The 24,877-nt window shown below is 43.5% G+C and overlaps 1 protein-coding gene across 2 annotated transcripts in view; it reads left to right on the forward strand.

Annotated features, from left to right (window-relative positions):
- Nucleotides 1–3,597: 3,597 nt before the first annotated feature.
- Nucleotides 3,598–24,877, forward strand: part of LOC115156759 (SPRY domain-containing SOCS box protein 4) — a 110,713-nt gene continuing 89,433 nt past the window's right edge. Inside the window, exon 1 of one of the 2 annotated variants that reach the window (XM_029704421.1) lies at nt 3,598–3,778. The gene's annotated coding sequence lies outside the window, so the exon portion shown is untranslated. The remainder of the gene's footprint in view (nt 3,779–24,877) is intronic. The other variant, XM_029704423.1, reaches the window with a different exon arrangement.

Genomic DNA, 24,877 nt, shown 5'->3' on the forward strand with positions numbered 1-24,877 from the left:
AAACATTAGGAACACCTTCCTAATATTGAGTTGCACCCCTTTTTGCCCTTAGAACAGCCTCAAATCATCATGGCATGGACTCTACAAGGTGGCGAAAGCATTCCACAGGGATGCTGACCCATGTTGACTTAAATGCTTCCCACAGTTGTGTCAAGTTGGCTGGATGTCCTTTGGGTGGTGGACCATTTTTGATACACATGGGAAACTGTTGAGTGTGAATAACCCAGCAGCGTTGCAGTTCTTGACACACTCAAACCAGTGCGCCTGGCACCTACTATCATACCACGTTCAAAGGCACTTAAATCTTTTGTCTTGCCCATTCCCCCAATGAATGGCACGCATACACAATCCATTTCTCAAGGCTTAAATATCCTTCTTTAACCTGTTCTCCCTTTTATCTACACGGATTGAAGAGGATTTAACAGGTAACATCAATAAGGGATCATAGCATTCACCTGATCAGGCTGTCATGGAAAGAGCAGGTGTTCCTAATGTTTTGTACACTGTAAATCCCACTGAACTATATAGGCTTCAGTGGTGCTCTCTTTTGCCATAACTCGATGCAAAGAGGATGTACGTTTCCAACCCGAGCGATGGGCAGTCAGGTCATCCAAACAACCATGGAAGAGGTTCTGAAGATCTATTAATTAATCAATCATAGATCTTTGTCTCCCTACTTTTCAAAACAATATAAAGACACAGATTTCCTTTGTTTGGTCTCTGCCAGACCTATTTTAAGCGCTTGCCATCAAGTGACAAGTCAATTAGGTGGACCTTGAAGCACTTTAAAGAAAAGTGTAGCCAACAACAAATCTGAGAAATTACATTCAGTAATTTCCTTGCAAACTCATGGGTTGAATATATAGGTAACCTTATAATACACATTTGACAATTAGAGGCTCTAACGTGGATGCTTTTCACCTATCTTACCTGACAAGGTAGGTTAATAGAAAGTGATTCCATAGCCTTTGTCATTGGAGTAGATGGTATGTGGAAATTGTATTGTTTAAAATCCATCACAAATATTGAGTAGCCTACATATTTAACATACAAAAAAACATCTACAGCCAGATTGCATAATTAAAGGGAAACTTCAAAATGTTTCAACTTCATATCTCCAGCATCACCCCAACATCAACATATGTGAAAATGGCACATTTCTATGCTTTGTAGTAAAAAATATAATAATTGTCTACTAATTGTTCGATGATGTCATTGGAAGCACATATCTCTATCTTTTTTACTACAAAACATAGAAATGTGCCATTTTCACATATGTTGGGGTGGTGCTGGAGATGATGAAAATTAAGTTGAAAAATGTTGACATTTCCCTGTAAGCAAGAAGGCTTGAGGGGGTGTGGTATATTTAAGCAATAAGACATGAGGGGATATGGTATATGGCCAATATACCAGGGCTAAGTGCTGTTCTTAACCACGACGCAACGTGGAATGCCTGGACACAGCCCTTAGCCGTGGTATATTGGCCATATATGACAAAACCCCTGAGGTGCCTTATTGCTATTATAAACTGGTTACCAATGTAATTAGAGCAGTAAAAATAAATGTTTTGTCATACCCGTGATATACGGTCTGATATACCACAGCTGTCAGCCAATCAGCATTCAGGGCTCGAGCCACCCAGTTTATAATGGCCATTATTGGCTGAAAGCTGTGGTATATCAGACCGTATCTAGACCGTTCTAATTACGTTGGTAACCAGTTTATAATAGAAGTACGGCACCTCTGGGGTTTGTGGTATATGACCAATATACCATGGCTAAGGGCTGTATCCAGGTACTCCGCGTTGCATCATGCATAATAACAGCCATTAGCTGTAGTATATTGGCCATATATCACACCCCCTCTGGCATCATTGCTTAAATATACCATACTAAGGGCTGTATCCCCAGGCACTCTGATTTGCGTTATGCCTAAATACAGCCCGTAGCCCTGTTTATTGGCCATATACCACAAACCACCAAAGTGCCTTAGCGGTCCTGTGTGGCTCAGTTGGAAGAGCATGGTGTTGGCAATGCCAGGGTTGTGGGTTCGATTCCCATGGGGGACCAGTATGGGGAAAAAACTGTATGAAATGTGTTCACTACTGTAAGTTGCTCTGGTTAAGAGTGTCTGCTAAATGACTGAAATGTAAATTTGCTATTTTAAACTGGTTACCAAGACAAACAATTTACAAGTATTACCAGCTATACTGTCTATGAGAGAGTATGATTGAGCTGAACCGCGGTGTACTGGTCTATCCCGTGACTGAATGGGCAAAGTGTAGTGATGGGAAACTGAGGCTTTCCAAAGGCTTCGCTGCTTGCACCAAATTGTCCCGAAAAAGGTCCATAACTCGGAGCTTCATTATCTGTTCACAATGCACATTAGCGACATCTGCTGGTTAGCAATAAATAGAAGTTTGTGGTTATCAGAGACGTTTTTTTTTCTCCACTGCTTTCATAAAAATTATGTGGAGCAATGGTTATTCGTTGGCTTTAGTAGCCTACAATCAGTTGGATTGGTCCATGCTAGTCTAGGACCTCCACATCTGGCTTCTTTACCTGTGGGATCGTCTGAGACCAGCCACCCAGACAGCTGATGAAACTGAAGATTATTTCTGTCAGTAATAAAGTCCTTTTGTGGGGGAAAACGAATTCTGATTGGCTGGGCCTGGCTCCCCAGTGAGTGGGCCTATGCCCTCCCAGGCCCACCCATAGTTGCGCCCCAGTCATGTGAAATCCGTAGATTAGGGCCTAATTAATTTATTTCAACTGACTGATTTCCTTATATGAACTGTAACAGTAAAATCGTTTAAATTGTTGCATGTTGTGTTTCTATATTTGTATGTACGGTGTCCAGTGGAGGTCGGTGTTTGAACGCAGTTTGGAATCGAAGAAAGCACCCGAACCACCGCGAAACCTGGATCTGGTATTTTTGCAACGCTCGGTTTGAAAAAGCACGTGATCAAATGAAGCTTTGGACGTCATTGATTATGTACTTCATCTGCACACTGCTTCAAAGCATGCCTCGGAGGTCCGGTGTCACTACAAAAGCGTTGAGGAGCGCCCATCTCAAATCGAATAGTAATCTACCCTCGGTCATGTTGTCAACAAGGCAGCATATGGTGCATCGTCCAGAAACATACATCACGTTCCCAAATATGTTTGAATTAAAATTTCATTGGGAAGGCAGATAAAGTACTTTTGCATGAGAAAACAAAGAATCATACTCTTTACTCCATGTGCTAGATTACGTCACTTTTGTTTTGAACCGACTTCGCCGTGGGCTTTGAACCAACACCTTCCCCACGCTCGGTAGGCAGCCCAGATCCAAAACGAATGTAATCAACTTTCCCCCAATGCAAAACTTGCCCAGACAAGAATAAATGAATCCTCTCATTGAATGGATATTGACGTCCATTCAAATCTCACCGATTGTGGTCTTTTCTCAAATGTATCCTTCTCGCGTCCTCTCTCCTCGCCTCCTTCTCAAAACCCATTGGAGGAGAAGGTCAAAGGGGCGGGACCTCTGGCTTTCTCATCCAATTGGTTTTGAGGAGGCGACCAGCGAGGACGCCAGGAAATTAAAATTGAGAATAGACCTCTGTGTGCTCGAGCGATTATGAAGTAACAAAGAAACGAATGCGGTGGGTTGTTACAATTTCATCGGAAACATTTGATCAATATCAAGCGGGGTTTTTGTACGCGAAAGAACTTTGCGAGTTTCCTGTGGCGTTGACATTCTTCACAATTGTCGCTTTGAAGTTGACTTCTCGACGGTGAGTGTTGTTCCAATGTTTACATGCCTTCAAAATGGAAAGCGCTCGTTTAGGCTACAGCGAAAAATTCTGCAAAGAATAACAGAATGTGTATATAGATTCGTTTATTTTGGTACACTCGACAACCTATGAAATGCAGACTACTTATTTGTAGTTTAAAATATCTTCATATCAGTTTCAGGTGTTTTCAAATGTTTTCAATTCCCATTAGTGTGTCTAATGGTAACCTACGTAAACCAATGATTTAGTTGAATAATCGTTTGAGACAAGCTATTACTCGAGAGTTGATTTTCTTTTTTTAATTTCATGGTGATGATCTTGTTCTAATTATCTAATTACATTGGCTGGCAAACCGGTGTTTCATAATGACGTGTTCTTCCTTGGCCGGACGTCAGTCAGTCACTTACTTTTTAATCTCACGTCAGGACAGTGATATATTTGATCCACGAAGGGAAAAGGTCTTGTAACATTAGCCTATCCCGAGTATCCACTCATTTGTCCTCTTATTGTGTGTTTCTCTCACTGTTTTTGTGTACATACCATGTGGGCATCTCGTTCACATGGTCAACTGATATATTATATCACATCTCAAAATGGTGGGACAAGGTTACTTGATTGTGTCTCTGATACACCATGTTCTGTGTCATGCTGGACATGCATTTGCATGGATTATGGTGGTGGTCTCTGTTTGCACACACCTGTACTGACAGAATCTCTGGAGTATACTTTTGTTTCACCTTTTACTGTTTGCTGAGATGAAAAGGGTACAGTGACTTTAATTATTATTTTTTTTAATGCTTTTCCAAATAAATCATTATTATAGTATTGCATTTGATCGACAGTGTCTTGAATTACCCCCCCCCCCCCCCCCCCCCCCCCCCCCCCCCAACCATCATACTAGAGTCATTCCATGTTAGGGATGGGCACAGTAATTTGAATATCCGAACAGACCGTAGTATTCGATTAGGCTTCATGGGAGAGATTTTTTTATTTTTGCTCTGTTTAAATAAAATTCTGTGACATTTCTACATAGCCTACAAGGATATACCATTACATCCATTTATTTTTTATAAAACAGTAGTTTTATTACAGTTTTTATGAGTGCGCCCCATAAAGATGCACAGGTAGCCTACACACTTTATATAGGTGTAGCTTTTTGTTATTGTTAATTCAAAGCGGTGCTACAGTTAGAGGCTCTGTAGAGTAAATGAAAGATTTTGAATCATTGGAAAAAGGGAGTTAGTTCTGTAATTATAAGTCGGCTAAATGAGGATGAGTAGGCTACAATGATCAACCAACAGGGAGGCTGTTGTGAAGTTGTTGTAGACAAGGACCTGGGAGCGCAGCAAAATGGCCTCAATTAGCCTGGCTACTTTAGTTAGCTAGCTGGCTAACTTAGCTGGAGACTGTAGCTAGCTAGCTTCTTTCCAACGATTTGATTCAATCAAGACGGGCACTACCAGATGGTATGATAAATAACCTATGGTAATAATAAATGATCACAGAGAGGTCATGAGCAGATGAGCTCCTGCATTTTTCAGCATGTTTTGAGGAAAAAAAGAGTTAGATGAACTTGGAATTTTTTGGCAGGGACAGATACAGGATGCTACCCTCTACTACAACCTTCACTCCAAATCAACATTCCAACCCTACAACCTGATTTTTGGATGGAATTACCTGAAGAGCTTCATACCACCAAGGATTATTATTCTCAAACTATACAGCAAATAGAAACCTGAGAACACCATCCAACCTGGAACTGAGTGTGTGATGTCTAGTCTGAAGCTGTCTTTTATTTTCAAAAGGCAAGAAGAAAATGCATTACAATGATATATTTTACTTTAAAAGGACTGAATGCTAAGTTAAGGCTCACGGCTGTGTGTGAGCTCTCACATTTTTCAACTAGTTTTTTTTACAATAAGATAGTTTTGGAGTTTTTTGCGTTTACTTGATGCTACCCTCCACAGCATAACCTTCACTCCAGATCAAAACTCCAAACCTACAACCTAGGCGTGAAGTGTTGAAGCCTTTGAGCCAAACGCATGGCAGGAGTCTCTCGGGCTACCCCTCCCAAATCCAGAGACCTTGAAGCACGCTCCTGCTGTTCAGGGCCATCCACTGGCATTTTCTACAAGGAAGTAAGCTTCCTACTCCCGCTGCCTACTGCACTGCTGCTTGGATTCCACCTGGCGATCTGTTCACCATCTGCCCTGGCTTGTCCAGGTACTACCCAGCCCCCCCCCCCCCCCCCCCCCCTCTACCGAGCTTTTGCTCACCTCCAGCACACTGGCACTGTTGGGGCGAGTGACTCTGAACTTACAATCGCTAGCCCCAAGTCGTAATTTTTTTTCTTGTGCATTTTGCTATTTGCCTCATGACTCCTGCTTGCTTTGGTGACTGAACTTTCTTGTTTACCCTACCGTGGGACAGACTGTTTGTTCCCACACTCGGGGCCCTGACTCTTGGTTACAGACTTTTGGCCCCCATCCTGTTCTAACCACCCCTCGCCGGCTTTTTATTCCTGTTACCTGATGAAATTGCTGTACAATATGATCCTGTTGCCATCAAATGCACATTCAAATGTCATAAATCAACACTGCAGCGCTCTCCCTGTCCTCTGTCGTGCCTTGATTGTATTACTGTTGATGATATCTGGAAATGTGCATGTATACCCTGGTCCATCTACTGTTGCTAGCCCCAATTGACTTGTGCTTTGATATCTGTTTTACTGATTTCTGCTCTCGTAAAAGCCTGGATTTTCTGCACGTTAACACTAAACTTATTACCTAAAATGGATCAATTGAAAGTGTGGGTTCCAAGCTCCAGTCCAGATGTTGGTCATTACTGAGACGTGGTTACAAGTATTTTGAATACTGATGTTAACCTTTCTGGTTATAACCTTTTTCGGCAAGACAGATCTTCCAAAGGTGGGGGAGTGGCTATCTTTACCAAGGATCACCTTCAGTGCTCGGGTGTCACCACCAAGTCTGTCCCCAAATAATTTGATTCACAGGTTTTAAGCATTAAACTTTGAAATAGCTCTTCGTTGACTGTTGCGGGGTGTTATGGTCCTCCATCAGCACCTGCCTTAAGCTCTCTCCTGGCCCCTTACACTAAGTCTGAATTTGTCCTGCTAGGTGACCTAAACTGGGACATGCTTAAACTGGTCGCGTGTGGCTCAGTTGGTAGAGCATGGTGTTTGCAACGCCAGGGTTGTGGGTTCGATTCCCACGGGGGACCAGTACGGGGGAGAAAAATTTATGAAATGTATGCATTCACTACTGTAAGTCGCTCTGGATAAGAGCGTCTGCTAAATGACTAAAATGTGAAATGTAAACCACCTGACCAAGTCCTAAAGCAATGGGAATCCCTAAATCTTTCTCATATTATTACCAATCCCACAAGGTATGACTCCAAACACCCAGAAAAGGCTACTCTTCTCGATGTTATCCTCACAAATAATCCTGATGGGTACCAGTCTAGTGTTTTCTGTAATGCCCTTAGGGATCACTGTTTTACAGTCTGTGTTCGTAATGGCTGCTCAGTGACACGTCCTGTCCTGATTTGTCATAGACGCTTGCTAAGAAAACTTTAATGAGCAAGCCTTCCTTCATGACCTGGCCTCTGTAAATTGGTATAGAATCTGCTTGTTCCCCTCTGTTGAGGATGCTTGGACCTTCTTTTTTGATTTCTAAAGTGATATTGTTAAAACACCCCCATAAAGAGAATTAAAAACATGTTCAGTCCCTGGTTCGACCGTGATCTTGCAGAGTTACTCCACGCATACTCAGACTGACTGGGTCTAGTTCAGGCAAATGAGAAATAAGTACACTTCAGGCTACCCGGAAGGCCAAAGTTAGGTAGTTTATTAAGGAGCAGTGCTCTCTTTGTGGGTCTAACCCCAAGAAGTTCTGGAAAATGGTTAAAGATCTGGAGAATAAACCCTCCTCACAGTTGCCCATGTCCCTTAATGTTGACGCTGTGGTTTTTACTGACAAGAAGCACATGGCTGAGCTCTTTAATCACTTCTTCATTAAGTCAGGATTCCTATTTGACTTAGCCATGCCTCCCTGCCCGTCCAACATTTCCTCATCTCCCACCCCTTCTAATGTGACTATCCCCGATGCTTCTCCCTCTTTTTTTTTTTTTTTTTTTTTTTTTTTTAACCCCCTGCCCTGCTACAAAGTTTCTCCCTGCAGGCGGTCACTGAGACCGAGGTGCTAAAGGAGCTCCTTAAGCTTGACCCCCCCCCCCCCCCTTTTAAAAAAAACCCATCTGGGTCAGATGGTTTAGACCCTTTCTTCTTTAAGGTTGCTGCCCTTATCATTGCCATGCCTATCTCTGACCTTTTTAACCTTTCTCTCCTTTCTGGGGAGGTTCCCATTGCTTGGAAGGCAGCCACGGTTAGTCCTTTTATTTAAAGGGGAGATCAAGCTGATCCAGCTGTTATAGGCCTATTTCTATTAAAAGTGTTGGAAGAACTTGTTCAGCCATTTTTGGGAGTTCCAACAGGCTAAAGTTAAATCTAGACTTGGTTTCCTCTATCGTAATCGCTCCTCTTTCACCCCAGCTACCAAACTAACCCTGATTCAGATGACCATCCTACCCATGCTAGATTACGGAGATGTAATTTATACATCGGCAGGTAAGGGTGCTCTCGAGCGGCTAGATGTTCTTTACCATTTTGGCCATCAGATTTGCCACCAATGCTCCATATAGGACACATCACTGCACTCTATACTCCTCTGTAAAGTGGTCCTCTCTGTATACCCGTCGCAAGACCCACTGGTTGACGCTTATTTATAAAACCCTCTTAGGCCTCACTCCCCCCTGAGATATCTACTGCAGCTCTCATCCTCCACATACAACACCCGTTCTGCCAGTCACATTCTGTAAAAGGTCCCCAAAGCACACACATCACTGGGTCTCGTCTTTTCAGTTCGCTGCAGCTAGCGACTGGAACGAGCTGCAAAAAACTCTCAAACTGGACAGTTTTCTCAATCTCTTCATTCAAAGACTCAATTATGGACACTCTTACTGACAGTTGTGGCTGCTTTGTTATGTATTGTTGTCTCTACCTTCTTGCCCTTTGTGCTGTTGCTGTGTTGTCATGTGTTGCTGCCATGCTATGTTGTCTTAGGTCTCTCTATTTGTTGTGTTGTCTCTCGTCGTGATGTGTGTTTTTGTCCTAATATTTTTATCACAGCCCACAACCCTGCAGGAGGCCTTTTGGTAGGCCGTCATTGTAAATCCGAAATGTGTTCTTAACTGACTTGCCTAGTTAAATAAAATCTATAAATGTGTTTGTCTAACTAGCATGAGTCGGTTTGACTGTCTTCTCTTTTTCCCTCTGTGCCCCACACACTGGCCTCTGCTCCTCTGTCGCCCGTCCACCACCCTTCTGCTGAAACAAGCAGCACCAGCAGTCATGCAAGCATGTGTTCAATGAAGTCGTCCCCCCGACGCAGTTGAAGAAGCCGAATGTAGTGGGCCTGGGCTTGCGTGGTTACACGTTGTGTTGCCAGTTTGGCATACTGCCAAATTCTCTAAAACGATGGAGGCAGTTTATGGTAGAGAAATGAAAATTCCAATCTCTGGCAAAAGCTCTGGTGGACATTCCTGCAGTCAGCATGCCAATTGCGCACTCCCACTTGAGACATCTGTGGCGTTGTATGACAACTGCACATTTCAAAGTGGCCTTTTATTGTCCCCAACACAGGGTGCACCTGTGTAGTTATCATGCTGTTCAATCAGCTTCTTGATATGCCACACCTGTCAGGTAGATGATTATCTTGGCAAAGGAGAAATGCTGTCTAACAGGGATATAAACAAATGAGAGAAATAATATCTTTGTACATTTTATGGGATTTTTTGTTCATTTCTGCTCATGAAACATGGGACCAACACTTTACAAGTTGTTTATATTTTTGTTCAGTGTACAATTAGAAACCATTGCATGGCAGTTGTATGTAGCGTGATTAGTGACATTCACCATTAAACCCAGCCAAACCCAATACCATTACTACTGCAAACACTATACAGTGTGTTTTTAAATGAAATCCCAAGTTAAAAAACATTGGGAAACAGCGGCACTCCAATCAATTTAAAAATAAATCCTAATACAAAACGATATCACCTTATTTCACTTTTTTTAAAGTTTTGGCTGGTCAGGCTAATGTGTTTTGGCAGTTAAGCCTTCATCAGAGCATATCGCAGAGCACCCAGCTAATAAAGCGAGAGTGCACCTGTTACCCACTCCACTATACAGAATGTGTTTGGGACTTTTACCATGGACGACCATTCGAGACCGTAACATTGAAACCATTAGAACTGCTGTAGCCTAATGGTGTGCGTGTTCACCAGGAATGGTTTTACAAATCCAGACATATTTTGAAGGGAATAAATCCCACACACTGGCTGTTTCCTGGATACAGGTTAACCAACCCTAAGATAAGGACAAACTGAATTGCTTTCATAGAGGTTTGGCTTGAATTGTGAGGGATGACCATGTCATTTATTTTCATCATGAGTAAAAGCTATTGGGGTTTTCTACCCAAAGTTGCAAAGAAAATGTTGTGATCCATTTTAATAAACATGAGCAAAATTGATTAAAGGGTGTAGCAGGAACAGCAGCATCTAGTGGGCATAACCTGGTACTTTCACACTAATCAAAAGTACCTAATGCAAGCAACTTCAATGGCTGGGTGGGAAACCACCAGATTAAAGGGATTACGTTACATAGGATGTAGAAGCAATACTCCAAGATGCAGCTCCATACTACATGTCAAGCATAGAGAACTTGACATGTCTTATTCATTGTAAAGAATTATGGTCCAAATCAGATGTTGGGTACTATATTGTTTATTGAAGATTTATATTAATCCTATACATTTAAAGGGCTAATTTGGGTGCAATCAATTAGGGTCCTTTACAGTTGACGTTTACATTCACTTAGGTTGGAGTCATTTAAAACTCGTTTTTCAACCACTCTACAAATTTCTTGTTAAAGCTTGGTCACAAATGGGTCTTCCAAATGGACAATGACCCCAAGCATACTTCCAAAGTTGTAGCAAAATGGCTTAAGGACAACAAAGTCAAGGTATTGGAGTGGCCATCACAAAGCCCTGACATCAACCCCATAGAAAATTTGTGGGCAGAACTGAAAAAGCATGTGCTCTGTAGGAGGAATGGGCCAAATTTCACCCGACTTATTGTGGGAAGCTTGTGGAAGGCTACCCAAAACATTTGACCCAAGTTTAAATTGTTTAAGGCAATGCTACCAAATACTAATTGAGTGTATGTAAACTTCTGAGCCACTGGGAATGTGATGAAAGAAACAAAAGCTGAAAAATCACACTTCAAACATTTCGCACTATTAAAATAAAGTGGTGATCCTAACTGACCTAAGACAGGGAATTTTTACTACGATTAAATGTCAGGAATTGTGAAAAACTGAGTTGTATTTGGCTAACTTCCGACTTCAACTGTTCATTCCTCAAGTTATTGGCTCTTTCCAGAACAGCTACCTTGTCCAGCATGACAATGCCACCAGCCATACTCCTGGTTCCGTGCGCAATTTCCTGCAAAACAGGAATGTCAGTGTTCTGCCATGGCCAGCGACGAGCCCGGATCTCAATCCCATTGAGCACGTCTGGTGGCATTGTCATGCTGGAGGGTCATGTCAGGATGAGCCTGCAGGAAGAGTACCACATGAGGGAGGAGGATGTCTTCCCTGTAACGCACAGCGTTGAGATTGCCTGCAATGACAAGCTCAGTCCGATGATGCTGTGACACACCGCCCCAGACCATGATGGACCCTTCAAATCGATTCCTCTCCAGAGTACAGGCCTCGGTGTAACTCTCATTCCTTCGATGATAAACGCAAATCCATCCATCGCCCCTGGTGAGACAACCGCGACTCGTCAGTGAAGAGCACTTTTTGCCAGTCCTGTCTGGTCCAGCAATGGTGGGTTTGTGCCGTTGTTGCCAGTCATGTCTGGTGAGGACCTGCCTTACAACAGGCCTATAAGCCCTCGGTCCAGCCTCTCTCAGCCAATTGTGGACAGTCTGAGCACTGATGGAGGGATTGTGCGTTCCTGATGTAACTCAGCCAGTTGTTGCCATCCTGTACCTGTTCCGCAGGTGTGATGTACCGATCCTGTGCAGTTGTTACATGTGATTTGCCACTGCGAGGACGATCAGCTGTCCTTCCTGTCTCCCTGTAGTGCTGTCTTAGGCGTCTCGCAGTACTGACATTGCAATCTAATGCCCTGGCCACATCTGCAGTCCTCATGCCTCATGCCAGGCACATTCACGCAGATGAGCAGGGTCCCTGGGCATCTTTCTTTTGGTGTTTTTCAGAGTCAGTAGAAAAGCCTCTTTAATGTCCTAAGTTTACATAACTGTGACCTTAATTGCCTACCGTCTGTAAGCTTAGTGTCTTAACGACCGTTCCACAGGTGCATGTTCATTAATTGTTTATAGTTCATTGAACAAGCATGGGGAAACAGTGTTTAACTTCACAGATCTTCATTGTAAAGGGTTTATTTGGATTTTTATGAATATCTTTGAAAGATAGGGTCCTGAAGAAGGGATGTTTCTTTGAGTTTATTTAATGCACTTCAACAAAATGTTTCAGGAATGCGTATCTCATTTGTTTCTAACTAGAAAGGAAAGGATTACAGAACAATCTGAGATGGTTGGTGTCAATATTCTTTCTTGTGCTTTTTGAGATGGAACAACACACTCATTACTAGACTACTAGTCAGAATTTGACTGTAGGTGTGAAAGCAATAGGCCTAGTTCTAGATGGTGGAAACCTATCAATTTCTCAGTATTGGTGATCACTAAGGAAAGGTTACAAAGCAATAGTATTTAGACTTGGCATTGGCCTGTTCAAATACTTTTAAATGTGTTTTTTTTCTCTCCCTTTTTCCCTGGGAGTCCTTGCATCCACATGTCAATTCATATGATTTCCTTCAAAGGGAGGAAGGAAGGTTGCATTGTCAAAGCCCTGGTTCGGGTTCAGAGGTCCGGCACACCTGTCTGTCTTTGGCCAGGGAGGGTTTAGACACTGAACAGCTGGGTACTGTGGGTCCTCAGGGAGGGTGCCATGTGCCACCCTTTTTTAATTTGACTAATTCACTGTGGGGGGGGGGTGAATGCCCTGTCGAAGGGGCTGGGGAGGAGGGGCCAAGAAGGATGGATAAAGGGGAAAGAATAGGAGGAGGGATACAACACCATGGTGACCGGGTCCTTTATCTGTCTGCTGGATCTGCCCAGCCAGTCATGAAAGAGAGGAGACCAGAGGCTCCCCAGGGCAGTTTACCTGCTTTACCTCTTCTGTGCCTTCATCGCTTTCTCGCTCTCCCATCTTATTCTGTCTGTCTGGCTCTTTATCTGTGGTGTTTTTAAACAAATGTGTATGTCTCATTAAAGAAAGATGGACAGTGTCTGATTTTCTCTCTCGCTCTTTTTCTTTCTAGTATTCTTCTTTCATTCTCTCTGCCTTGTATACCACAACTTTCGATCAGTGTCTTCCATTCTCCTGTCTCAACCCCCTCAGCTCTCAGGCTCTCTTTTTTTATCTCCGTCTTTTTATTGCGCTCTTCCTTCCTCTCTCAGCCAGTTATCATACCACAACCCCCCCCCCCCCCCCCCGTGCCGCCCTATCAATGCACAACAATAGTTCACCCTCTTTCTGTTTCTCATGCCATCCGACTCACTTGCCTGTAGCATGAATTCTCTTTTTCGCTTCACTCCTTTCTTGTCATCTCTTGCATTTTCTTCCGTCTTTCATGTTCTCTCAATCTCAAATGTTCTCATCGACTCCCTCATCTTGCTCTTATTCTCTCTAACTCAGTAGTTCTGACTCGTTTTTTCACTCTTTCGTTCATGCTCTCCCCCTTCCCCTCTTTCTCTCCCTCTTGACAAATGACCTAAAGTTATGCGTGTTAATGAGATGGGTTCGGTTGACAGACCAGCTACCATCCCTCCTATTAATAAACTGAAGAACTTTAAAGATGAGCATATCTATTTTCAGTGTTTATTTTATTTATATTTTATACTAGGTGCTGGCTGTCGGCTATAGAGCCCATTACACACACATTTTCAGCCATGTGCTTTTTTACAATTCACCAGTCAGATATGCATCTTCTAGTGATCTATTGATATGGCAGATTCCTGTCAGCCACAAAGTGAGCGAAGATGGGGAAACACTGCTGGTTTGACAGTGCTGTCTGTCCCGCCTCCTGGTACGTGTGTGTGTGTGTGTGTGTGTGTGTGTGTGTGTGTGTGTGTGTTGTACGCTGTGGTTGCAGTCAAACTTCTTTACATGGAGGGAGAGAGTGTGATGCTCCTTCATCGTCTATGTGAGTCAATTTGCACGTCCCATATATTGTTGTAGCAATGAGTCGACATCCACTTAGCCTGTTTTCTGGCACATGAAATGATTTTCTGTCGCATGTTTCATATGCAGCCACGAAGTGCTGACGCATAGGCTTACTGGGATTGGATTGATGATCGGCAAGCTTGACTGGTTTATAAATGGTGTTGAACTGGCTGAATAAACTCTCATATTGTCATTTAGAAATCATACAACATAGTTATATGTCCGTGGTATGCATCGGGACAAGTAAACTAAAGATCTTGTTTGTATTTAATATAAAGTCCAGTGGCGCTGGAAAAATGGCGCCAGAGAAGAAGGCTGACCTTCTACATGTCCCCAAACGACTTGTTTTAGTTTGTTTATTTGCTTTGTTTAACTTATTTTTGTTACATATTTTGTACATAATGTTGCCGCTACCATCTCTTATGACCGATAATAACTTCTGGACATCAGGACTGCGATTACTCACCAGACTGGCAGAATCCATTGTTTCCTTGAACGAGTCTGACGAGCCCGACGTGAAAGATAAACTGCTTTCTCGGGAACAGGCCCAGATCTCCATGATTTGTGTGAAGAGGTGGGAGAAAGGGGCCAGAGAGTGGGCTGCCTTCTGAGAATTCGTAGGCAATCGAAATAAACCCCCACTTCCTTCCATTCTGCTAGCAAATGGGCAATCTTTGGAGAATAAAATCGATGACATACGTGGAAGGTTAAACTACCGATGGGACATTGGCTGAACAACGACACTATCGTTATACGCTGTACCGGCAGGATAGAACAGCGGCGTCTGGTAAGACAAGGGGCGGTGGACTATGTATTTTTGTAAATAACAGCTGGTGCATGATATTTAAGGAAGTCTTGAGCTATTGCTCGCCGGAGGTAGAGTATCTCATGATAAGCTGTAAACTACACTATCTACCTAGTTTTCATCTGTATTTTTCGTAGCTGTTTTACATACCACCACAGACTGAGGCTGGCACTGAGACATTGCATGAGCTGTAAGCAAACAAGAAAACGCTCGCCCAGAGACGGCGGTCTTGGTAGCCGGGGACTTTAATGCAGGGAAACTTAAATTTCTATCAGCATGTTAAATGTGCAACCAGAGGGGGAAAAAAACTCTGGACCACCTTTACTCCACAAACAGAGACTCATACAAAGCTCGCCCTCCATTTGGCAAATCTGACCTTAATTCTGTAAACCTGCTTACAAGCTAAAAATTAAAGCAGGGAGCACCAGTGACAAGATCAATAAAAAGGTGTTCAGATGAAGCAGATGCTAAGCTACAGGACTGTTTCGCTAGCGTAGACTGGAATATGTTCTGGGATTCCTCCGATGACATTGAGTACACTGCATCAGTCATTGGCTTAATCAATAAGTGCATCGATGACATTGTGACCGCACGTACATACCCCAACCAGAAGCCATGGATTACAGGCAACATCCGCACTGAGCTAAAGGCTAGAGCTGCCACTTTCAAGGAGTGGGACTCTAACCCGGAAGCTTATTAGAAATCCCACTATGCTCTCCAACGAACCATCAAACAGGCAAAGCGTCAATAACAGGACTAAGACTGAATCGTACTACACCAGCTCTGACGCTCGTCGGATGTGGCGGGGCTTGCAAACCATTACGGACTACAAAGGGAAGCACAGCCGAGAGCTACCCAGTGACACAAGCCTACCAGACGAGCTACACTACTTCTATGCTCGCTTTGAGCCAAACAACACTGAAACGTGCATGAGACCACCAGCTGTTCCAGAAGACTGTGATCACACTCTCCGCAGCCAATGTAAGACCTTTTAAATAGGTCAACATTCACAAGGCTGCAGGGCCAGACGGATTACCAGGACATGTACTGCGAGCATGCGTGGACCAAATGGCAAGTGACTTCACTGACATTATCAACCTCTCCCTGTCCGAGTCAGTAATACCAACATGTTTTAAGCAGACCACCATTGTGCCCGTGCCCAAGAACACTAAGGTAACCTGCCTAAATGACTACTGACCTGTAGCACTCACGTCTGTAGCCATGAAGTGCTTTGACAGGCTGGTCATGGCTCACATCAGCACTATTATCCCAGAAACCCTAGACCCACTCCAATTTGCATACCGCCCCAACAGATCCACAGATGATGCCATCTCTATTGCACTCCCCACTGCCCTTTCCCACCTGGACAAAAGGAACACTTATATGAGAATGCTATTCATTTACTACAGCTCTACATAGTGCCCTCAAAGCTCATCAATAAGCAAAGGACCCTAGGACTAAACACCTCCCTCTGCAACTGGATCCTGGACTTCCTAACTGGCCGCCCCCAGGTGGTAAGGGTAGGTAACAACACGTCCGCCACGCTGATCCTCAACATGGGGGCCCCTCAGGGGTGCGTGCTCAGTCCCCTCCTGTACTCCCTGTTCACTCACGACTGCACGGCTAGGCACAACTCCCAACACCATCATTAAGTTTGCCGATGACCCAACAGTGGTAGGCCTGATCACCGACAAAGATGAAACGGCCTATAGGGAGGAGGTCAGAGACCTGGCCGTGTGGGGCCAGGACAACAACCTCTCCCTCAACGTGATCAAGACAAAGGAGATTGTGGACTACAGGAAAAAGATGACAGAGCACACCCTCATTCTCATCGACGGGGGCTGGTTGATACTAGACAGATATTACATTTTTGGGCAACATCAGATTATTTTCCTTGTTTAAAAAAAAAAAAAAAAAAAAAAAAACTACCTTTACAATTTGAGGCCTTTTTAAGCATTCTAGTACAGTTAAATTGTTAACACGCACATGTACGCAGCGGTCGAAGGCACTGCATCTCCGTGCAAGAGGCATCACTACAGTCCCTGGTTCGAATCCAGGCTGTATCACTTCCGGCCGTGATTGGTAGTCCCGTAGGGCGGCGCACAATTGGCCAGCGTCGTCTGGGCCGTCATTAAATTACTTGCCTAGTTAACCTCACTTGTGTCTGTGGGACGTTAGCGTCCCACCTGGCCAACATCAGTGAAATTGCAGAGCACCAAATTAAAAAACAGAAATACTCATTATAAAAATTAATGAAACATAGAAGTGTTATACATGGGTTTAAATATAAACTTCTTGTTAATCCAACCACGGTGTCAGATTTCAAAAAGGCTTTATGGCAAAAGCATACCATACGATTATCTGAGAACAGCGCCCAGCAGACACATCATTACAAACAGTAACCAGCCAAGTAGAAGTTACACAATTCAGAAATGGTGATTAAATTAATCACTTACCTTTGCTCTTCATATCGGTGCACTCACAAGACTCCCATTTACTCAAGTGTTCGATAAAGTCCCTGTTTATATCCAAAAACCTCTGTTTTGTTCACATTTTCTTCAGTAATCCACAGGCTCAAACGCAGTCACAACAGGCAGACGAAAAATCCAAATAGTATCCGTAAAGTTCGTAGAAACATGCCAAACGATGTTTATAATCAATCCTAAGGTTGTTTTTAGCCTAAAATAATCGATAATAGTTCAACCGGACAATAACATTGTCAATATAAAAGGTTAACAAGAAAGGCACTCTCTCGGTCGCGCGCATGAAAAAGCTCTGTGACACTGTAGGGTTCAGTCATTCAGTCTAGTCTTACTCCCTCATTTTTCAGAATAGGAGCCTGAAGCAATTTCTAAAGACTGTTGACATCTAGTGGAAGGCATAGGACTCAAATTGCACTTCCTAAGTCAATGGATACTGTAAAGGCATTTAATAGAAAACTACAAAAATAAAAAAATCCTACTTCCTGGATGGATTTTTCTCAGGTTTTTGCCTGCCAAATCAGTTCTATTATACTCAGACATTATTTTAACAGTTTTGGAAACTTTAGAGTTTTCTATCCAAATCTACCAATTATATGCAAATCCTAGCATCTGGGCATGAGTAGCAGGCAGTTTAGTTTGGGCATGCTTTTCATCCGGTGGTTACTGCAGTTTCTACTGGTCATTGATTTCAGGCTGGTTGTATTGGTGCTAGCTACCCCAGAAGTTGCGGTCGAACAAATTATGCTTTATTACCATCGCAGTATTGTAAACACATCGTTCATGGCCGGTGTTTGCTGACTTTTGTACAGCTTTGACAGTGCTACTGTATAATTGTTTTGACACACAAAGACCCAAACGGCATTCTGTAGCATGTATGTCGTGAAGCTAATAGCAGTGACAATATTACTGTGTAACTCCGGTAGGGCAACATCTGAAAAATGGAGCACTTGGTAGTGTGTACCGGTGCGCGACCAGTCGGTGTAAACCAACATCACCCACGACTGAACGCTTGATTGTTAAGGGCAACGAATTCCATTATCTTGGCTTTAATGGATATCGCTTTTGAGTTGTATCGCGGAAATTCTTACTCTTTCAAATGACTGACTTGTTGGCTGCTTGATCCACACAGACATTGTGGGCTAGGTTAGGAATGCTGTGTTGCACGTGCAGTGCAACATTTTAAATGGTCGTCATGTACCTACATTATATAGGTATGCACAGTACCTTTGAAATTGTTTTTCTCCCCAATTTCGTGGTATCCAATTGGTAGTAGTTAGTCTTGTCTCGCTGCAACTCCCGTACGGAGTCGGGAGAGGCGATGATCGAGAGCCATGCGTCCTCCGAAACACAACACAACCCAGAATCTCTTTTGGCACAGCTAGCCTTAGACCACTGCGCCGACATTGGTTTTTAACATGGCCGATGTTGGCATTTTTAGTTAGTAACGTCAGATTCCGATGTGTTGACTGATATATCGTGCATCTCTCACTACCTTTTAATCTCAAGAAAACAGAAAACTAGGCCTGGATGATATAGTCCTAGGCCTGAACAAACAGTAATTCATATTGGGAACAACGTGCTGTGGTATTGTGTTTACTATCTGGGTGGTAAACTCAATCCAGGATTTAATTTCGCTGTGTATTTTGGATGCAATCAAGGCATTAGAATGTACCACCAAAATAGAGCTTGTTCGGCAAACAATTCTTAACCCGGGGGGATCCCTCGGCCCGGTGGTTCCTGGCTGGCTATTTTCCTTATTTGGCTGGCTTCTCCATGTGCTTGTGGAAAACAAACACTGTATATCATTAATACTATTTAATTTGCTACCTTCCACATGTCTGCTTAAATTTAGCATTCAGAAATCCTGTGTTATTTGAACAGTGGAAGTCCTGACATATAAAGAATGTCTTTCAAGGGAGACCTGGCCAAGATGGTACGATTTCTAGCTAGTTTGTTGTTTTTTGTTTTACATACTTGCTTAGTTATTCCACCAGGGCCTGTATGCTAGCACAGCAAGAGGGCAAAATGTATGTCAACACATTTAATTTTTTACTTCTCAAAAACACATGCCTATATCTGGGGTTACTTTTGTATTCGGTGGCACACACACTCAACCATCAAAGGTGTTCAGACAACTCTCTCTCTTCTCTCACTCGGTCTCTGTTTCTGCATCTTTCTCTTCACTATGTGTTGAACACTGATTGGGAACACAATCACCTGGTATGAAATATTGTGCCTATGACAAAGAAGCATAGGTGGCTGCAAGACTAACCTGGTGTCTGTTATGTCCCTCAACTTCAGATAAGATATCTTTATTCTCTGGGAATGAGAATACATCTCTCTTTAGAGTGAGCCGAGTGACGGCACTTCTCATTTGCATTTAGATGACAGACGATAAGGTTTCCCCCACCCTTGTTTGTCATGTTGTGGTGAGTCAATGTCTGGCTGGGTGTTAAGGGGACTTTTAGAGTGTGAATGTCTACTTACACATAAGTGTATGTGTGTAATCCAATTCTAGTGTGTGGTTGTGTAAGCCAGTGTTCCCCAACGTGGTTTTATTTGTAAAAACAGCAGTGATTTTAATTTGGGAAGTCTGTTCCCAAGTATTTCTACGCATAATAGAGATGTGATGACATACAAATGTAAGCCAGGTTTGATCTACTGTAATTTTTGACTAAAACATAATGTCTGTTTGTGCTTCTTGCGGTCAAAAAATGATTTGCAATTATGTTCCGGCAACCCCGACAATCCCCTCGAGCAAGAATTGTCCCGCGGCTGACTAGTCGATGATCCTTGGTGTAGGCTATACTTCATGTCTGTGTGGTTTGCCATGTCTGGGGTGTGTTCATTCTGTACAGTGTGGTTTCATAATGTGTCTGTGTTCGTCTGCCACAGACAGAGCTGTCCTGTCCTGTGATCCAGTGAGGTCATACAGTATGTGGTCTGTGTGTTCCATGTGGTTTGACGCCTGATGGCTTTTCCAGTTATGTCCGTAAGATGACGTTTTTCCCTAGACACTGGACTAAGGTCAATTTAGTGCTGTTCCACCCTAAGGATTAAGGTTAGGATGTTGGGTGAGTAAACTGAGAGGCGGTGGAGGGGGGTGTGCCCAATGGCATGGATTTAGAAGCCCTCTTGGCCACAGACAACATTTTGTTTTTAAAGCAAATGTCCTGTAATGCTACACATTTTGTCATGGGGCAGGGAGAACGTTTTACCACTTCTAAAGCTAGTTTCCTGCAATTATACATATTTTGCCATGGCTTATACCTTCGCGTAGGGATATCTGAGTAACTCAAACATAACAATCAACTGTGGCCTCGTAATTTTATTTATTTATTTATTTATTTCACCTTTATTTAACCAGGTAGGCAAGTTGAGAACAAGTTCTCATTTACAATTGCGACCTGGCCAAGATAAAGCAAAGCAGTTCGACAACATACAAAAACACAGAGTTACACATGGAGTAAAACAACATACAATCAATGATGCAGTAGAAAAAAAAATAAGACTATATACAATGTGAGCAAATGATGTGAGATAATGGAGGTAAAGGCAAAAAAATGCCATGGTGGCAAAGTAAATAAAGTATGGCAAGAAAAAAACACTGGAATGGTAGATTTGTAGTTTGAAGAAAGTTAAAAGTTAAAATATAAATATAAATAATATGGTGCAAAGGAGCAAAATAAATAAAATAAATAAATACAGTAGGGGAAAAGGTAGTAGTTTGGGCTCAATTAAAGATGGGCTATGTACAGGTGCAGAGATCTGTGAGCTGCTCTGATAGCAGGTGCTTAAAGCTAGTGAGGGAGATAAGTGTTTCCAGTTTTAGAGATTTTTGTAGTTCGTTCCAATCATTGGCAGCTGAGAACTGGAAGGAGAGACGACCAAAGGAGGAGTTGGCTTTAGGGGTGACCAGAGAGATATACCTGCTGGAGCGCGTGCTACAGGTGGGTGCTGCTATGGTGACCAGTGAGCGGAGATAAGGGGGGACTTTACCTAGCAGGGTCTTGTAGATGACCTGGAGCCAATGTGTTTGGCGACGATGATGAAGTGAAGGCCAGCCAACGAGAGCATACAGGTCGCAGTGGTGGGTTGTATATGGGGCTTTGGTGACAAAACGGATGGCACTGTGATAGACTGCATCCAGCTTGTTGAGTAGGGTATTGGAGGCTATTTTGTAAATGACATCGCCGAAGTCGAGGATTGGTAGGATGGTCAGTTTTACGAGGGTATGTTTGGCAGCATGAGTGAAGGATGCTTTGTTGCGAAATAGGAAGCTAATTCTAGATTTCACTTTGGATTGGAGATGATTGATGTGAGTCTGGAAGGAGAGTTTACAGTCTAACCAGACACCTAGGTATTTGTAGTTGTCCACAAATTCTAAGTTAGAACCGTCCAGAGAAGTGATGCTGGATGGGCGGGCAGGTGCAGGCAGCGATCGGTTGAAGAGCATACATTTAGTTTTACTTGTGTTTAGGAGCAGTTGGAGACCACGGAAGGAGAGTTGAATGGCATTGAAGCTCGTCTGGAGGGTTGTTAACACAGTGTCCAAAGAAGGGCCAGAAGTATACAGAATGGTGTCGTCTGCGTAGAGGTGGATCAGAGATTCACCAGCAGCAAGAGCGACATCATTTATGTATACAGAGAAAAGAGTTGGCCCAAGAATTGAACCCTGTGGTACCCCCATAGAGACTGCCAGAGGTCCAGACAGTAGGCCCTCCGATTTGACACACTGAACTCTGTCAGAGAAGTAGTTGGTGAACCAGGCGACGCAATCGTTTGAGAAACCAAGGCTACTAAGTCTGCCGATGAGGATGTGGTGATTAACAGAGTCAAAAGCTTTGGCCAGGTCAATGAATACGGCAGCACAGTAATGTTTCTTATCGATGGCGGTTACGATGTCGTTTAGGACCTTGAGCGTGGCTGAGGTGCACCCATGACCAGCTCTGAAACCAGATTGCATAGCGGAGAGGGTGCGGTGGGATTCAAAATAGTCGGTAATCTGTTTGTTGACTTGGCTTTCGAAGACCTTAGAAAGGCAGGGTAGGATGGATATAGGTCTGTAGCAACTTGGGTCAAGAGTGTCACCTCCTTTGAAGAGGGGGATGACAGCAGCTGCTTTCCAATCTATGGGAATCTCAGACGACACGAAAGAGAGGTTGAACAGGCTAGTAATAGGGGTTGCAATAATTTCGGCAGATAATTTTAGAAAGAAAGGGTCCAGATTGTCAAGCCCAGCTGATTTGTAGGGGTCCAGATTTTGCAGCTCTTTCAGAACATCAGCTGAATGGATTTGGGAGAAGGAGAAATGGGGGAGGCTTGGGCGAGTAGCTGTGGGGGGTGCAGTGCTGTTGAATGCAGTAGGGGTAGTTAGGTGGAAAGCATGGCCAGCCGTAGAAAAATGCTTATTGAAATTCTCAATTATAGTGGGCTTATCGGTGGTGACAGAGTTTCCTATCCTCAGTGCAGTGGGCAGTTGGGAGGAGGTGTTCTTATTCTCCATGGACTTTACAATGTCCCAGAACTTTTTAGAGTTGGAGTTGCACGAAGCAAATTTCTGTTTGAAAAAGCTAGCCTTGGCGTTTCTAACTGCCTGTGTGTATTGGTTTCTAACTTCCCTAAAAAGTTGCATATCGCGGGGGCAGTTCGATGCTAATGCAGAACGCCACAGGATATTTTTGTGTTGGTTAAGGGCAGTCAGGTCTGGGGAGAACCAAGGGCTATATCTGTTCCTGGTTCTAAATTTCTTGAAAGGGGCATGCTTATTTAAGATGGAGAGGAAGGCATTTTTAAAAAATAACCAGGCATCCTCTACTGACGGGATGAGGTCAATATCCTTCCAGGATACCAGGGCCAGGTCGATTAGAAAGGCTTGCTCGTTGAAATGTTTCAGGGAGCGTTTGACAGTGATGAGTGGAGGTCGTTTGACCGCTGACCCATTACGGGTGCAGGCAATGAGGCAGTGATCGCTGAGATCTTGGTTGAAAACAGCAGAGGTGTAATTAGAGGGCACATTGGTTAGGATGATATCTATGAGGGTGCCAGTGTTTGCGGCTTTGGGGTTGTACCTGGTGGGTTCATTAATAATTTGTGTGAGATTGAGGGCATCAAGCTTGGATTGTAGAATGGCTGGGGTGTTAAGCATGTCCCAGTTTAGGTCGCCTAGTAGCACAAGCTCTGAAGATAGATGGGGGGCAATCAGTTCACATATGGTGTCCAGAGCACAGCTAGGGGCCGAGGGGGGTCTATAGCAGGCGGCAACGGTGAGAGACTTGTTTTTGGAGAGGTGGATTTTTAAAAGTAGAAGTTCAAATTGTTTGGGTACAGACCTGGATAGCAGGACAGAACTCTGCAAGCTATCTCTGCAGTAGATTGCAACACCGCCCCCTTTGGTCGTTCTATCTTGTCTGAAAACGTTGTAGTTAGGGATGAAGATTTCACAGTTATGAAACTTTAATTTATTTTAGATTCTCCCCGACTGTCTAGCTTTTATTTTGGTGATTTGTTAGTTCTCAAAGAGGATCTAATAAAATAAGATATTGCTCCATTATATTTTATCTGGTTTTAGACGTTTAATTTAACACTGAAACGTTGTACGATTGAATTGTTTTAGCAGAGTGGCAGCCACAATTTAGCATCGGCGACGCACCGCTGCTAAATGCATATAGGGTAAGGGGTGGGTGTGTGTGTGTGCTGGTCATGCTCATGTCAGAGATGAGCTATCATCTGAGTGACGCTATCTGGGGGCGTGAGAGACAGTCACGTTTCTGCTCTGGACGATGTCATGATGGAGGGGAAAGGGATGGAGGGAGGCAGAGGGGAAGATGGTGGTGATGAGATTGATAAGCATAGATGGATGATGTAGAGAAAAGAAACCAAGACGAAGGCCACCCTGGGTCATTGGATAGATGGCTGTCAGTTCTGAGAAACAGCAGTGGGTGGGTGTCTGTCTGGGAGAGTGAATGAGACAGGGTGTTTGTGTCTTTGGGCATGGGTCATACTGTGCCATTTTGCCTTGGCTGGCTCATTGTATTGACAGGAGTTACTGGAAGCCCATAGAAAGGAACCAAGTAGTTTTCATAGAGCATTATACAACAATATGGAAACAAAAGTGCACCAGCAAAGAGGTCGCCTGGTTGGGATAGTCTACACACGTCTTGGCGTCTAGCCAACATTTAATAGCCCATTAATAATTTCCCCACATGTTGGCCTACATTAGTCGCGCGCGCACACACACAGTACTACAGGATACATGTGTTACAGAACTCCATAGCAGCCCATGTGTGTGTGGCGACGTCCTGTTAAAATGGAGCCATCAAGGGCTTTTGATTAGTCTGGGCCGAGCACCCTGTCTAATCTGCTACAAAGACGGAGAGGGAAGAAAGAGACGGAAAGAACATGTGGAGGAGACCGAGCAG

This window comes from Salmo trutta, chromosome 21, assembly GCF_901001165.1.
Source record: "Salmo trutta chromosome 21, fSalTru1.1, whole genome shotgun sequence".
NCBI lineage: Eukaryota > Metazoa > Chordata > Actinopteri > Salmoniformes > Salmonidae > Salmo > Salmo trutta.